Genomic DNA, 16,134 nt, shown 5'->3' with positions numbered 1-16,134 from the left:
AGCTGATCCTAGGGAGTCTCACTTAATTGCTATCAAAAGAATTTTCAGATATCTCAAGGGTACACCAAATTTAGGTATTTGGTATCCTAGAGAATCTGGCTTTGATCTAATTGGTTATTCAGATGCAGACTATGCAGGTTGCAAAATAGATAGGAAAAGTACAACAGGCTCCTGCCAATTCCTGGGAAACAAGCTTGTATCATGGTTTAGCAAAAAGCAAAATTCAGTCTCTACTTCTACAGCTGAGGCTGAATACATTGCTGCTGGAAGTTGCTGTTCTCAAGTGTTATGGATGAGGAACCAACTCCTTGACTATGGACTTCATGTTGATAGAATTCCTATCTTTTGTGACAACACAAGTGCCATAGCCATAACAGAGAATCCTGTGCAGCACTCAAGGACCAAGCACATTGATATCAAGTACCACTTCATTAGGGAGCATGTCATGAATGGTACAGTGGAACTACATTTTGTTCCAAGTGAACAACAAATTGCTGACATATTTACCAAGCCACTTGATGAATCAACATTCACAAGATTGGTAAGTGAGCTAGGTATGCTTAATTACTCTTAAAATTCATGTCTTTATTGCAATTTGATTTGAAGCCTGAAATATATTAGTTGCTAAGAACAAATTTGACTTTTAACATAGTTTATTCCATCAACGGATGTTCCCTATCCGTTGAAAGTCAAAATTGCTCTATCAACGGATAGTCATTATCCGTTGAAAGACAAATACATTTCTGGAATTTTTATCCGTCAACGGATAAAACTGAAGTACCTTTCAACGGATGACAATTTGCCTTATCCGTTGAAATGTCACATCAATCGATTTAGGTGTTTAACAGCCGTTGATTCTATTCTCTTAACCGTTGATACTCATACATACATCTGTATGTATTGGTTTTAAAGGTAGTTTTTAGAATACTTACAGTTTATTCTTAAACAGCTGAAATTCACTAACGCATATTTATTGATAAATCTTTATTTTATATTTTTGTTTATTAATTTGAGAAAGCATATAAGTCCTTCTGATTGTTCATTTTTACTTTACGCTTTCTTAAAATTTCAAGCATTTACCATTTTCTCTCTGCAAAAACTTCAAGTTATTCTCTGCAATTTCTACTCACAACAATAGCACCAGTCGTGAAGATTATGTCTCAATCTGGGTTCATCTATGAAAAGAACAATTTCATAGCTTTGGTAGAAAAGAATGAAGCCCACTCAGACTATCACAAAATGATGGACTTCATCAAAAACTGTAAACTTAGCTATGCAATGCTGGAAGCCCCAACAATTTTCTGTGAAGTAGTTGAGGAGATTTGGACAACTGCTGAGTTCAACTCCATGGATATGACTATCTCCTTCACTCTCAAAGGTAAAACTCACTGTATTAACTGTGATGATTTACAAGCATATTTTAAATTGCCTGAGAACAATGCCATGACACCACACACTGATAGTGATGTATCCAGCATGTTAGATTCCATAGGTTATTCTCTTAACTCTGCTAATTTAGGGAGTATTAGAAGAAAAGGCCTTAGGAAAGAATGGAGTTTCCTTGGGGATGCCTTTATAAAGGTTTTCTCTGGGAAAATTAGTAATTTTGATGCCATAACTTCATCTCTGGTTAATATGCTCTATATGCTTGTTTCTGATAGGTATTTTAACTTTAGCAACTATGTGATGCTAGAATTAGGTACTAGATTAGGTAACAAAGCTAATAGACCTAATAACATCTATTACGCTAGATTCTTTATGTTATTGGCTAACCATGTTGCTGAAGGTTTAGTCATAATCAATGAGAATAATAAACTCAAGTGCTGGGCACAAGAGAAAAGAGTTCTTGCAGACTTGATGAGAATGGATCTTAACAGCAGTGTGCCATTGGTATATTTACCAATCATGAATGCACCTCAGGTAGGTGAGGTAATTGCTTCTACAACTCCTACTTCTTCCAACCTCTCTATTTCTTTATCTTCTAGTGTGGCCATGAAATCTGTGATGCCCCAACAGATTTCTACCAAGGTCACCAAAACTAAACTTTCAAAATCCAAGACAAAGAAATCCACCTCTGTTGTTTCTCAAAAGACAACAGTTGTAACACCAACTATTAACCCTGAGGTGAGTGAACAGGGTGTGAGTGGTGAGGGGAGGGGTGAACATCAAAGAAACCCCCAGGATAAGGAAGGAAAGTTGAGTGCTTCCCAAGCTAGCCAAGCCACAGTTTCTCAAAAAGCTGTGGTGGTTGAAAAGGTAACTAGCACATCCCTAGTAGCATCCTCCCAAAAGGATGTTACTATTGAAAATAGTTCCAAACCAGGAACACAGAACAAAAGAGGGAGGGACACTAAAGCCAAACACTCACCAACAAAAGCCTTTATTAGAAGAAAGAAGGCCAGAACCCAATCTTCAACACAGGGTGCACACACTGCACAGATACATCCATCTGTATCTATGCCTTCTCAAACTCAGTTTGATGTGACTCCAATAAATGTGGAGTTACAACCCCATTCTCTCACAATAATCACACATCAATCACCAAATACTTCATCACCATCTCTGGATGTGGATATGTTATTCCCATCAATTCCTGATTCTCCCTCTTTACAACTCAGGGAGAAGCCCCACTCAAATACAGGTGATCATCATCTCTTAGATGATTTGTTGGATCACCCGCAAATTCTTTCAGATATAATTGAAGGATCTGTGTCACCACATCTCAAATCAATCTACACAGATTCAACAGTTATATCACTTTCAATTTCAACTTCTTTTCCTTCTTCAACGGATATCACTCATCCGTTGACAAGTGGTTGTTCTTCAACGGATAAGCTTAACAGCAGTTATCCATTGATAACATCAGTTTCACCTTCAACGGATATTCCACATCCGTTGACAGTCTCTACACAAATAACTGAATTAATCCCAAGTGTAGAAGACATGAATACTGTGCAATCACTCTTAGGATTGAGGGAAGGGAGTGACAATTTGAGTGAGAGGCTGGGTTGCTCCCAGGCAAAAGGAGAGATTGAGAGCTCAAAAATGCATGCTATTTCTTCCAGCATGGCAAAAGTAAGTGAGTGGAGTACCACCTTAGTAGGTGAAGGTGAGGGAGTGAGATGTGTGAGCCAGGGGGAGCCCCTGATGCAAGAACATAGAGAAAAAGAGAGAAAAGCAGGTACAGTAGATACAAGGGTGGAAACAGCCATTGCTAATGAGTCAATGATTGTGAATGATGCTGAAAAGGAAAGACAATTTCAGCAACATTACAAAGCTGTAATTGATAACATTTCCTTGGATGCTGACACTTTTACTCATCCTGTGACAGCCTATCAACTGTTGGCTGCTCAGGGCAATGAGAAGGCAGAAAGGTCACTACATCTAGTGCACACAACAGAATCTCTTCAAAGGGATAAAGCTGCCATTAACAAAATGCCTTCTACAGCTGGTGAGCCATCTGAGGAATTTGGAGCAAATTCTGATGATGATGACTCTATTTCTTTTGATGGAAGCATGAACTTAGGGGGAGATGAAGGCCCTAGTTCAATTCCAAATCTACCTGAATGGGCCTTGACTAAGGAGTATAGATCAGGGGAATTCAATGTCTCTTTAGTGAAACAAATCAACACTATTCAACAGGCCATTCAGAATACTTCACATGCAAGTATCAAGGCTATCCTTCAAGCTCACCTGGACTCACTGCATCTCATGAAGCTGCAGCAAGTGAAGCAGAATCTGAGTATGGATGATCTCAGGAAGGATATTGCTGACTTGAAAACCTATACTTCAGAAAAATTGGATTCAGTCATGCCCTATGGTACATTGCAGGACTTGGTCTTGAGATTGAAGAAAGAATCTGTTACTGAAAAACGGTTGGCCAAGTTAGAAGACAGAGTTCAAGTTATTGAAGATTCTGTGGCCACCATTCTTCACAATCAACAATCTCAAACCAGTCTCCTAATGCAGCTGGCAAAAGCACAAGGCTTGACCCCTCTCCTTGATGATAACAAAAAGGGGGAGAGTAAAAGGGAAGGGGAAGGAGAGCCATCTACAAAAGTCAACATATCTAAAGTGCTAGTTCCTGCCATCACTACTTCTCCAATCATTCAAATCAAGGGCAAGCCTGATGGAATTGATTTGATTCAGCTAGCAGCAGCTGAAATTCAAGTGAAAGAGCAAAGGAGGAGAATTGATGAAAGGTTGCAACTGTTGTTTGGTTCTACACAAGACAAATCAACATCTGTGAAATACAGCACAAAAATTGAACCAATCAACATGGAGCTCATGCCAGTAGGGAGTCATAAGGATGGAGAAGCTTCTTCCAAAGAACTACAAGCTATAATTCTCAAGCCCAATGAAAGATCCAATAAGGACTCAACAAAGAATCCTTTAAAAGAAGTGGACTTTCCTCCTCCAAAAGCTGATGAGAACAAGATTTTAGGCAGAAGTATTGCTTATCTCAAAAAGACCATGGATGAGGCTGTAAGGAGAAATAGAGCTATTATCATTAGAGAGGGAAAGAGCATATGTGTGATGCAAGGACATCCCAAATTCTCAATAGCCAAGAAGGAAGAAGACAAGCAATTAAAGGCTGACAAAAGAGCACAAGCAAAGCTTGAACAACAGCTAAAGTCAAGTCTAGTTGAAAAAGAAAAAGGGATTGAAGTCAGGGGTGAAGACAAGACTACAAACCTAGATGAGGTTTTAGGGAGTATATTTGGTGAGAGTGTGGAAGAAAGAGAGGAATGGCAGAAGGGAAACAGAAGAAAGGCCAAGGCACATAGAAGGAGTGGAGATAACACTGAAGTAACCAAATCTATATCTAAACCACTACCTTCCATACCTGAACCCCTTGTTGCTGATCCCACAATAAACATCCATGGTGAACCAATCATTCCGAAAGAGGAACCTATTGATTGGGACACTATCAAATTGCCTACCTTTCTAACCACTCTTCCACTACCAAAGAAACAGAAAAGAAAACCAAAATCTACACCTCCCATAACCTCTAAGAAATTCACTCAAAAACAAAAACCTAAGCCTAAGTCACCCATTTCTAAAGATGATTATGTTCACATCAGTGACATAAAAGAAATTTCAGACATTGAACTCTATCTGGATGAGCTGGAGGATGTAAGGGGAATAGCTGCCTACAGACAGCTACCAGAGAGATTAGTGTTCAGATATAAAGGAGCTGGGGAAAGAACATGGCCTCTCCACAGGATTCTGGATGAAGGCTACTCTACCTTGATTAGAGTCTATTCAGCTATACAAAAGGATTCTGGCTTTACCAGAACTGCCAAGACTGAAATTCTCAACAAGATAGCCAATATAAGGAAAACTTGGAGGGAACCCAATGCTTTACCCAGGACTTTACTCATTCAAGAAAGGGAAATGAAAATTCACAAATCACCTCATTGGTTGATGGAATTTAGAGATGATAAAGGAGTCAGAAGATTTTTCAGACTTGAAGACCAACTCAAGATTGCCAGCAATGAAACTCTCAAAGAAATGCAATCTAAGTTGGATGTCAGTGTTGAAGATGAAGCTGAATTCTTCAGACAACTCCAACTCCAAATTGAGGAAAATGACAAAAGGCTAGGAAAGAAAACCAGGGAACAAAGAAGAAAAAGATGATTTGCTCAGACTAAAGGAGTGTCCTTGGAAACACTGTAAATCTTCAATAACCTCCTAGTACATACACTTTTGCAGCATTTTTAAATTTCTACTTAGTTTCGATTCATATATCTGTTAAGTGTTTTGTTATCATCAAGTTAACCCTGAATTTATGCCTACAATTCTTATAGACATAAATAGGGGGAGATTGTTAGGAATGTATGTGCATTAGTTTGATGATATGTTTAACAAAATACTTAAGTAGAAATTTAGTGTCTGTAGCCTCAACGGATAAGACCACTTTGGCTATCCGTTGATGGTGTAGCTTTACTTAGAAATAAGTCTAGTGTTGTAGCATATTTCAGTCTCTGTATTTAAAATGTAATTCTTGGAAGTTGAGAGAAACTATGAGTCATGTTGACTACTAGATGATATGCAGATAGGAAGGCCAATTGTAAATACTTCATGCCTTGTAATTTTGTATAAGTGAAGTGGTATCAACGGATGACTTAAAGACCTTCAACGGATGAGAAGCTAAGCTTCAACGGATGTCTCTAAAGCTTCAACGGATAAAGTCATCAACGGATAACATCCTTCAACGGATGAGTGCATCAACGGATGAAAGCTTCAACGGATGTTCTGATGATTAGCCGTTGATAAGGGGTAGTTGTACCTACAAACAGAGGCACATGGGTTGATAGAGACAACTGAGATGTGGTAGCCGAATTTCAGGAACAACAGAAAAAGCAGCCGTTCTTCTCTAGTACAAAGATGCAATAGTCAACAAAGTACTGGAGTGAACAGGAAAAGAAGCAAGTGAAGATCTTATTTTATTACTGTATTTTATATTGTTCTTCACTTGTACACTTGGTAATATATAAACCAAGTAGAAGCTAGTAATTAGAAGAGAGATTTTCCAGAGCTGTTTAGAAAAATATTGAGAGAAAATTCATCTAGTTTGTACTAGGATGCAGCTGTGATCAACATTGTTTAATCACAGATTTTCTAATATACCATCTCTGGTGGAACAACAAATCCACCAGAAAAGTTTTTAAGGTCTGTTGTGTTCTTTACATTTGTGCTTGAATATATATCTGTCTGTATTAGCTTAAAGCAATTCACACACTTGTTCTTCTTGAACACACAACTTTCATAAACTGCTCAAAACTTGAAAAAGTTTTGAGATTTACATTCAACCCCCCTTCTGTAAATCTCATTGTTAGTCCACTAGGAATAACAGTCACAGACTCAATTATAGAATAAAACATGCATGAATACAATTATATGAATGCAGCGATCCCCTCGCGATGACCAAACCAACCGCCACATGACATATAAACAAATGCATTTAGGCGACTAAAGATCAATCAAATCACGCAAGCTAACATACAACTAGAAACATGGTGTGTGCGAATGCTTAACAGATATGCTTCGAAACTAGATCAATCACCATAACTTAATTATTCTCAAGGCAGTCACAAGCTTATACGAAGAATATATTCTAGACACAAAATGACTTATAACACTACAAGATTATTGGAGTTTATTACCGAATCATGCTTTTATTCAACACATAAAACAAATGCTTATTTGATCGTGCAATGAGTGAGGTCCACAAAATACTTATGCAATGGTATCGATTTAGCGAGCGTTAGGTTAACGGATCCCAGACTATAAAAGCCTTAGGTCACTAGGCACAAAGTCCCCTAAGAACTTAATAACTCGAATACCAAAGAGCCCACTCGTGATCAATTGTGCATTGAACCATATTCTCTTTTTTTCCTTTTTCTTCTTTTTTTTTTCTTTTTTTTCTTTTTTTTTATTTTTTTTTCCAATTTCTGAGCAAGTGCGTTTCGCTCCATCTTGCTCAACCCTAGACTACTCGCATACAATACGAGCTGACTACCAGCCATTTGACGCCTAGCCACAACTAGCAATGAATTCTAATTTTTATCTCCAATTTTTATCTTTTCATTCCTTTTATCATTATGAGCCTATCATGCATTCTAAGCATAAATAACAGATTAACCTCGAAAACCATCAAACCATGACAACAATCTAGCCCTTAAGCATACTCTAAGACTTAGTGAAATTACAAGTGTTTCTAGCATGCATATCAACCTAACCAGATTCAACATCACTTTAACGCTATCACTACACTCGCATCAATATCACATATTAATCGGTAAAGCAACACAAAGGGATCATGATATATGCATGAGCTATATGACATGACAAATAAAGCTATAAATCCTAAAAAAAACTATATGGCAAAAATATGCAACTATATGAACTAAACTAACATGAAAATGCAACTACATGGTACACACACAAATATGTTCCTTAACTACCACCCCCAAACTTAAAATCTTCATTGTCCCCAGTGAAGGTAATAGAAAGGAACACATGGTATACCTACTCAGACAAATCATCATCCTCATCACCCTCAGAGGATGGAGTGTCAGGAGGTGGATAAGCTGAACTCTCACCAAAAATGGGCCACTGGATATCAACTCCAAGACCTCTAAATGTAGTCCCAAGTGCTTGGGTGAGCTCATCCGCAAACCGCCTCTGCGACTCATACATCGCATCCATCCTCCTCAAAAGCCTCATGTACTGGACATCAGCCAATCCTAAACCATCTCCTCTCGAAGAACCTGCCTCTCTCTGAGCCTTACTGGGCCTAGCCATGGTAGCACCAGCTGCTGGAACTCCTCCTGGGAGGTGATACCCCAAACCATGCGGCTCAGGCTCTCCCCCATCCACTCCAGCATCACATTCATAGTCGATGAATCAATAGGAGCGGCCGGCATCTGCAGCTGCTCATACGACGGCCACTGGACTCCAACTGCCTTGCAAAGCTTTGTGATAATAGAAGCATACGGGATAGAGTATTGCGATCCCCTCAAAAACTTCAAAATTCCTTAGTAGATATACTCACCAAGGTCTACTACTCCTCATTCAGAATTCCCCATAACAACCTTGCCCTCTCCACTGTAACCTCATGCGAATGCACAGAAGGACGAATATTAGCACACATGAATGCATTCCAAGCACGAGCATACATGTTCATCGCGACAGCAGGGAAATTACGATACTCATTGGACCCCCTTTTGAACTTCCAAACTGTGCCCCGCCGACAGAGAGTAGCCATAATCAAGTCCAAATCAAAGTCCTGAGGGGCTTTGTCATTCCAGAGCTCCTCTTGTGGTTTCCTTAGTCGCTGCCTAATCACCCGGCGAATTGCCTCGGGCTGATAATCAACAGTAAGCCCACGAGCAACAGAAAACCCATTCTTTTCGGCCTTGGCGTTCGCATAGAACTCGCGAACGATACTCATCGGAACAGCCTCAGGCGACTCACAGAATGTAATCCATCCCTTCTCAGCAATCATCGGTAACAAATCACCATCCCTCCCTGATGGCAATAACCCCCTCTCTTTCATAACAGGATTAGTAAGAAGCTTGGAGTATTCTTCTTCAACAGCCCCATCTAACAATTGGGGTCTCGTAGCAGTGTTCCTCGAAGATTCAGCAGTCCGAATGGTGCTGCTGCTACCTACAGTTCGTGCTCTCTTTGGGGCCATGAGAACTGAGAATAAGGGGTTGAGAGTTTGTGTTTGGTGTATAGGAGAGAGTTTGTAGAGTTGAAAGTGTGTGGGATGTGTATGGAGAGGTTGTGTGTATATAGGGCAAAAGTAGGGTTAGAATTTGAATAGGAGTGGGGATTGTGGTAGGGTATGGGGTGAATTCGTCAGTTAATGGGGTATAAACTGTTTTTGTTTTTGTTTTGTTTTATTTGTTTTTTTTTCGGTTGGGAAAAAAAATTCTGAAGTCAGGGTTGCAGGCGGGCGCCTGCAGGGCTTCTGGAATTTTTTTTTCCTACAACAATTTTTTTATTTTTTTTGGATTTTTGGATGAAGGACTATATTCTAAGGTGTCCTATGGTCTCATATCTTGGGTTGCCTCCCAAGAAGCGCTTCTTTTACGTCAATAGCTTGACGTGGAGTTATGTGATCAAGTTGACAATAAAACGGTACTAACCACTTCACGGTTTGCCGTATCCCCATAATAGTGCTTCAATCTCTGACCATTTACTTTGAATGCTTGGCCCAGATCATTCTCAAAAATCTCCACCGCTCCATGTGGAAACACAGTTTTGATGATAAATGGTCCAGAACACCTTCATTTCAACTTTCAAGGAAAAAGTTGGAGACGCGAGTTGAATAGAAGAACTTGTTGCCCTGGCACAAATGACTTAGGTGATAGCTTCCTGTCATGCCACCTTTTTACCTTTTCCTTGTACATTTTGTTATTTTCGTACACTTGAAGTCAAAATTCATCAAGTTCATTTAACTGAAGCATTCACTTCTTCTTAGCTACATCTAGATCAAGGTTTAACTTCTTCAATGCCCAATAAGCCTTATGCTCAAGCTCCGCAGGTAAATGACATCCCTTACCATAGACAAGTAGAAACAGGACATCCCAAGTGGAGTCTTATATGTTGTTCTATAAACCCAAACAGCTTCATCGAGCTTCGAAGACCAATCTTTCCTTGACGGACAAACGACTTTCTCTAGAATACGCTTGATCTCTCTATTAGACACTTCAGCTTGACCATTAGTTTGTGGATGATAGGCAGTAGCGATGCGATGATTCACATTGTAGCGTTGCATCATAGAAGTGAACTTACGATTGCAGAAATGTGACCCTTCGTCACTTATGATAACTTGTGGCGTTCCAAACCTTGTGAATATCTTCTTATGAAGAAGACTCAACACTACCTTTGCATCATTAGTCGGTAGAGCTTTGACTTCTACCCATTTCGAGATATAATCGACTGCCAGCAAGATGTACTGATTATTTCAGGACAAGATAAATGATCCCATGAAATCGATTCCCCAAACATCGAAGACCTCAACTTCAAGCATCACATTTAAAGGCATCTCATCCATTTTGGAAAGGTTCCCAACTCTTTGGCAACGATCACACCTTAAAATAAACTGATGTGCATCCTTAAACAATGTAGGCCAGAAAAAACCTGCTTGAAGAATACGAGCTGCTGTCTTTTCACCACCATAATGGCCACCATAAACTGTGGAATGACAGTCTCGTAATATCCCCTCCGTCTCACAGAATGGGATACATCTCCTGATGATCTGGTCAGCTCCCTGTCTAAACAAATATGGTTCATCCCACATGTACCACTTCACTTCATGCATAAACTTCTTCTTTTGAGCCGTCTTCATATTATGAGGAATTATATTGCTAACAAGATAGTTCACAATATCTGCGAACCATGGCTCTTCCTCTTAAATTGCGAACAACCGCTCATCCGGGAAAGATTCGTTGATCAATGTCTTATCATGTGAAGTACAATTGGGATTCTCCAATCTAGAGAGATGGCCAACTACTTGATTTTTAGTACCCTTTCGATCCTTGATCTCTAACTCGAATTCCTGTAGCAAGAGAACCCAACGAATAAGTCTAGGTTTCGAATCCTTCTTTGAGACTAGATAGCGGATGGCAGCGTAATCAGTGAATAATGTCACTTTTGTCCCAAGTAGATAAGATCAAAATTTTTTAAAACCATAAACTATAGCCAAGAGCTCTTTCTCAGTAGTGGTGTAGTTCAGTTGGGCTCCATTTAGTGTCTTAGTAGCATAGTAGACCACATGAAAGATATTATTCTTTCGCTGCCCATGAACTGCTCCCACTACATAATCACTTGCATCACACATCATCTCAAAAGGTTCTCTCTAATTAGGTGCCGTAATAACTGGTGCTGTGATTAAACTATTCTTGAGAGTCTCGAATGCTGCCATGCATTCATTATCAAATTTGAAAGGCACATCTTTCTCGAGCAGATTGCACAACGGCTTAGATATTTTAGAGAAGTCCTTGTTGAAATGCCGATAAAAATCCGCATGACCAAGAAAACTACGGATTCCTTTCACAGAAATAGGTGGCGGAAGATTTTCAATGATGCCCACCTTGGCTTTATCCACCTCAAGACCCTTACTAGAGACTTTATGCCCAAGAAGGATGCCTTGTTGCACCATGAAGTGACATTTTTCCCAATTGAGAACCAGATTGGTCTCAATGCACCTTTTGAGCACTAAACGGAGATTATTCAGGCATTCATCATACGAAGTTCCAAAGACGGAGAAGTCGTCCATGAACACTTCGACATTATTTCCAATCATCTCAGAGAATATAGCCACCATGCATCTCTGAAAAGTGGCTGGTGCACCACATAAACCAAAAGAAACTCTGCGAAAAGCAAACGTGCCAAATGGACAAGTGAAAGTAGTCTTCTCTTGATCTTCTGGTGCAGTGCAAATCTGATTGTAGCTCGAATAACCATCTAGAAGATAATAATACTCATGGCCAGCCAATCTGTCAAGCAACTGATCAATGAATGGAAGAGGGATGTGATCCTTCCTCGTGGCTTTATTCAACTTCCTGTAGTCCATGCATACCCTCCAACCTGTGACTGTTCGGGTGGGGATGAGCTCGTTCTTCTCATTTTCTACCACAGTAATACCTCCTTTCTTAGGTACACATTGCACGAGGCTCACCCAAGAACTGTCAAAAATAGGATATATGATTCCTGCATCCAACAATTTTAGAATTTCTTTCTTCACCACTTCTTTCATGATAGGATTAAGCCTTCGCTGTTGCTCAATAGTCGGCTTGGTACCTTCCTCTAGCAGAATTTTATGCATGCAGTACGAAGGGCTGATCCCTTTTATGTCTGCTATAGTCTATCCGATGGCCGATTTGAATTCTCTTAGAATCCTCAAGAGCTTGTCCTCTTCACTACCTAAAAGGTCAGATGCAATAATAACAGGCAAAGTAGATGCATCACCTAAAAAAGCATACCTCAAATGTTCAGGGAATGGTTTAAGCTCCAAAGTAGGTGCTTCCTCAATAGATGGTTTGAGCTTTCCCTCTGCATTCTTGAGATTAGTATTTCCAAGAGATTCAAATGGCATGTCTAGCTTTCGTTTCCAAGGAGAAGCATTTAGATATTGTAGCTGCTCATTGCCTTCATCATCTTCACTGTCAAAATCCCCCAATAAGGCTTTTTCTAAGGCATCAGACCTTAGCTCATGATCAAGTCCTGAAGTAACTGCGGAATCGACCAAATCCATCTTTAAGGACTCCTCATCTTTCGTAGGGAATTTCATCGCATTGAACACATTGAAGGTCACATCTTGATCTTGCACCCTCATCGTGAGTTCACCTTTTTGCACATCTATCAAGGTACGACCTGTAGCCAAGAAAGGCCTTCCCAATATTATGGGAATCCTCTTATCTTCCTCGAAATCCAGAATGACAAAATCTGCAGGAAAGATGAGTTTGTCCACCCTTACTAGAATGTCCTCCACAATGCCTCGTGGGTAAGTAATCGAACGATCAGCCAATTGTAGAGACATGTGGGTGGGCTTCGGATCAGGCAAATTCAGCTTTTTAAAGATAGACAACAACATTAGATTGATGCTTGCTCCCAAATTACAAAGGCACTTGTCAAATGACAACTTGCCAATGGTGCAAGGAATGGTGAACCTTCCTAGATCCTTAAGCTTTGGAGGTAACTTCTGTTGCAGCACGACACTGCACTCTTCCGTTAAAGCAACGATATTAAGATCATCCAGTTTCACCTTCCTTGAAAGAATACCTTTCATGAATTTCGCATAACTGGGCATTTGCTCAAGAGCCTCAGCAAAAGGTATGTTGATGTGAAGTTTCTTGAACACCTCCAGAAACTTACCAAATTGCTTGTCCAGCTTTTATTTTTGTAATCGCTTAGGGAAATGTGGTGGAGAATAGAGCTGTTTCTCCCCTGTATTACCCTCATGCAGAGTGTGTTCAACAGTAGTCTTCCTTGGTTCCGCCTCTTTCTCCTTTTGCATTCCTTCTTCATCTACAACTTCAGCTTCTACCTCTTTTGCGTTCTCAGCATCATCAACTTTTCCAGACCTTAAGGTGACAACCTTGACTTGTTCTTTAGCTTCCTTCCTGCCTGGCACTTCAGTACCACTGGGAAGTGTGCCAGGTTGACGATTGAGCAAGGCATTGGCTATTTGTCCAATTTGATTTTCCAAGGTCTTGATAGAAACAGCCTGACTTTTGTACAACAGCTTCAACTCCTCGAAATCAGCACTAGAAGGTAGAGAAACACCTCCTTGTTGAGTATATGATTGCCTATGAGCAGCTTGCCGAGGTTGCTGGAATCCAGGTGGATATGACTATTTATTTATAGCTTGTTGATATGGTTGCTGAACCGCATTCTGATTATTGCTCCAGCTGAAATTGGGATGAGTTCTATTATTAGGATGATAAGTAGCGGGCACAGACTGTTGCGATCTCTGGAAATTGTTCATATACTGAACATATTCAGTAATAAGTGTACACTGATCCGTAGCATGAGAGCCTGCACATAGCTCACAGACACTAGCTATTTGATTTACACCATAGTTGGCTAACAAATTGACCTTTATAGTCAGCGCCAAGAGCTGCGCTGCAATAGCTGTAGCTACATCAACTTTCAGAATACCTGCTACCTTCCCAGACATCATCCTTTGAGTCGGGTTTTGATACTCGTTTGCAGCCATAGTTTCAATGAGATTATAGGCCTCAGTATAACTTTTGGCCCACTAGGCGCCTCCAAAAGCTGCATCGAGCATGGGTCGAGATTGGACCCCCAAACCATTATAGAAACTAGTGATCACCATCCATTCAGGCATACCATGATGTGGACACTTTCTCAACATATCCTTGTAGCGCTCCCAAGCCTCGCACATGGTTTCTCCTGGCTGCTGCACAAATTGAGTAAGAGCACTCCTCATAGCTGCAGTTTTGACCATTGGATAGAACTTCACCAGAAACTTTTGCGCAAGATCTTGCCAAGTAGTGATGGACCCAGCTGGTAAAGAATGTAACCAGTCCTTAGCTTTGTCCCTTAGAGAAAATGGGAAAAGCCACAGCTTGATAGCCTCATCAGTAACACCATTATATTTGAAAGTACCATAGATCTCGACAAAGTTCCTGATATGCATGTTGGGATCTTCAGTCGCAGCCCCTCCGAAAGAAACAGAATTCTGCACCATCTGAATAGTGCCCGACATGATTTCAAAAGTATTGGCTTCAATAGCCGGATAAATAATGCTTGATTGAATGTCATCAATTTTAGGCTGAGAAAAGTCCATAAGAACTGGATCAGCTTGAGCTATACGATCACCCATTGTTTCAGGTTATTTCTTTTCACTCTCTTTATCCGAATCTTCAGAAACTACTTTCTCCGAAAATTCAAGACCTTTATCTGTTTCCTCTGCTTTATCCAGATTTCTCTTGCGAGTACGAGAATGTGTTTGCATAAACGCTCACTAGAGTACCTGAGACACAACCGGAAGCAGTAAGTAACAAGTCTTAATCACTGAATCCTAACGACCACTGATGGTAAGTACATAAATTAAAAAAATTAACACCAAGTCCCCGGCAGCGGGGCCAAAAACTTGTTAGGCACAAAGTATGCGCTAAATAAATCACGCAAGTCGCGTTCGTACGTAATATAGAATGATTTCTAGTTCGTTCCCACATAGACTCTGATTAATTAGATTTAATTAACTTACTCACCAATGTATGATAATTCTTCAATACCAAGACAATAACAATCAAGGTTGGTTTACTAATATTAACTACGAGAATTAAATTCTTTGAATTAACAATATTAAACAAACATGAGATCCTAACTTCATTACTACTTCATTCAATAGTTATTGTTATTAACCTTAGCATGTAACGGTGATGATATTAATCGAACAACACGAAACTAATAAATGCCAACTTTCATTGCACGAATACCATTCTACCAAGCATCCACAATTAAGATAGAAGTTGAATACGCATCAATTATGTTGAGACCCTATATATCGACAGAATTTGACAACATAATGATTTAAGTACAAGTTATTCATTATGATTACATAGGGTAAGTAAAATGGTTAGGGTTACCCACTGATCATGCATACTATGCATGAACCTATGCTAGCATGGCAAGTTCTAAATCTCAAGATTCACTGTCGCTTCACAAGAGATTAACAGGCTATCTTACATGTTCGTGATGCATATAAGACGAATAAGCACAACCTATACTAGATATCATATAATCACCACATACCAAGATATCAAAACAATTAACTAAAGAAATCCATAGTAAATCCGCTAGGATCCCATGATCATGATTAGCCCATAATAGAACTCATCGTCACCATGGGTTCATATGAAAGCATGATAAAAACACAACGATATAAAGCTAATAAAAATCCTAAATAAATAATGAAGTACGTCACAAGAGTATTAAGGTTCAAAGTATAAAAAAACTAGCATCCACTGCTACAACGAATAAAAGAATCACAAGATAACGTATGCTTCCTCTTCTTAGTTGTTGCGTGCTAAAACGGTCTTCTTAATCTTCTTGCCCTTGCTCTTGATCTCGATGATGGAGAAA

The 16,134-nt window shown here is 39.7% G+C and overlaps 1 non-coding gene across 1 annotated transcript; it reads left to right on the top strand.

Annotated features, from left to right (window-relative positions):
* The first annotated feature begins 14,369 nt into the window (after positions 1 to 14,369).
* Positions 14,370 to 14,476, top strand: LOC141683422 (small nucleolar RNA R71). Its single transcript, XR_012560281.1, has one exon. It is a non-coding gene; the product is annotated as a small nucleolar RNA R71 (small nucleolar RNA).
* The last annotated feature ends 1,658 nt before the right edge of the window (positions 14,477 to 16,134 follow it).

This window comes from Apium graveolens, chromosome 1 (assembly GCF_009905375.1).
Source record: "Apium graveolens cultivar Ventura chromosome 1, ASM990537v1, whole genome shotgun sequence".
Classification (NCBI taxonomy): Eukaryota; Viridiplantae; Streptophyta; class Magnoliopsida; order Apiales; family Apiaceae; genus Apium; species Apium graveolens.
This window is presented reverse-complemented; position numbering and strand designations above follow the sequence as displayed.